This window comes from Papilio polytes, unplaced genomic scaffold (genome assembly GCF_000836215.1).
Source record: "Papilio polytes unplaced genomic scaffold, Ppol_1.0 DF824169.1, whole genome shotgun sequence".
In the NCBI taxonomy this organism is placed as follows: domain Eukaryota; kingdom Metazoa; phylum Arthropoda; class Insecta; order Lepidoptera; family Papilionidae; genus Papilio; species Papilio polytes.
This window is the reverse complement of record NW_013525035.1, coordinates 802883-804751: the sequence shown is the minus strand read 5'-3', so window position 1 is coordinate 804751 and position 1869 is coordinate 802883. Positions and strand designations below refer to the sequence as shown.

The window sequence follows — 1869 nt, the reverse complement described above, 5'->3', positions numbered from 1 at the left end:
GAGACTTACTGGTTCGCAGAGGTGGAGTCTTTTCCGACCTACTACGCGATCTAAATCGATTACGCATAACTTCCAGAGAAATTTATGCACCGGAATGGTTATAATATGGAAATGACCCACCGGGAACAATCACACCACATGCGCGGTTGCAACGCTGCACAAGTGGTAGGCGCGCACGTCGCTGGCCGCCGCCGCTAACTACTGACGTGCTGGGGCTGCGGCCGATGCAAGCGCCACCGTCGCGCACGCATCAACCAACTAGTCCCGCCGTCTCAGCCATATCGGAATTAGCACGTTTTCGCGTTATGCTTGTACTAGTCTTTCTTCGAAGTCCATCTGCAAAGTTAAACGAAAAGAGATTGCTGCGTTCACACCACACGTCGTACATACAAGCCATTAAGATGATTACTCCTTTGGAACAGTTACTAATTTGGACTAGGTATAATAATCACAGTCTTCGACCCCAAGCGTATAAACATCCCTATGTACAGGTTGCGCTTTTCACACTAAGCCTTACTCTATTTTCTTTAGAAAGTTGAGCATTACTGTAACATGGAAACGACTCACCGGCAACAATTATACCTCACTTGCAGTTACTATGAGTGGGGCCATAGGCTTTGTGCTGCTCGATATCCACTTTTTCACGATTTTATATCTCCAGGTAGCTTAACTTTATTTTCGTTGTCAACACACTGTCAAATTTTGTCGTCATCTTCAGTATTTGCTGAAACAATAATAACATTAATCACGGGAATCGTAATTCACTATCAAAACAAAATTAGCAACTAATGTTTGTTCCCTTCATTCAAATTATTATTTCTCGCATACCGTCTCTTTTTTTTTGACAAACGATTAACTATTACTAATTTCTTTCTAACCAACAATAAAAATCCAAAAGAATATCGCACTTTAAAATCGAATAACCAAACAGTAAAAAGTACTGCCATTTTTAAATAAAAAAAAATACTTTCCTGAATGCTATGATCGAAGTTTCTTGAATGTTACCACAAATAAATTCAGTCGCCATCGCCATTTTTGCATAGTGATGTCGTGTCCAACCTTACCGCAATTGTAACACTTTGTCGAGAGGGCACTTAACGGTGGGCACTTGTTACCGCCCATAGCACTTTTAACAGTTTTTGTCACCTCTTGGTAACTCCGCTTGCGATAAAAAAGCGCCATTAATTCACGTTGCATTTTACATCGAGTAGTAATTTCTTTGGAAAAAAAATATTATGGTTTAACTGTGGCTCAACTTGCCCCAAATGTGCGAGTATTAGTGATACTATCAACTCTTCCTTGCATAAATTATTCCATCGTGACATAAGTGAAGTAAACAATCGGCTTACATATGCGGCAAGACTTTCGCTATCTTGCTGGTTATCGCTGGTTTACCAGTAAACATCTTGAATATTGTGGCTGCACATGTTTCCGACGAATCAAAACGAGAATGGAAAATTTCTTTAAATTCCCCCCAATTCATATTAGCAAAAACAATTTGAGAAAACCACTTCGCCGCCGAGCCTTGCATAGCCTTGCTAAGTATAAGAATTAATTTACTTCCCTGTATGTTAGAATCGTTTAAACAGATGTCCGCCGCCGAAAGCCACGCCCGAGCATCGGTGTCTGCATCCTCAGGTTGAAATGTAGGCAGCAATACGTTCCTCTCTTCGTTATTCGATTGTTTGGTTAACGTCTCCATGAGTAACCTCATAGTGGCTTGTTGCGCTTCGAACAAGACGTGCCACCTCTCATTTGTCATTGTTTGTTCACTCACATTTTATGCTCGCACCGATCCCACTTCTGATGTCGGAGTTGGGTCTTTCTCCCCGACATCTTTGCTACCGAGTCTTGGTTTCGTGGGCGTCA

The 1869-nt window shown here is 41.7% G+C and overlaps 1 protein-coding gene and 1 pseudogene across 4 annotated transcripts in view; one reads left to right on the top strand and one right to left on the bottom strand.

Annotated features, from left to right (window-relative positions):
* The window catches only part of LOC106111420 (muscle calcium channel subunit alpha-1-like), a 47651-nt gene that overhangs the window by 14674 nt on the left and 31108 nt on the right, over positions 1–1869 (top strand). The window lies entirely within an intron of this gene.
* On the bottom strand, positions 492–1863 carry LOC106111421 (annotated as a pseudogene).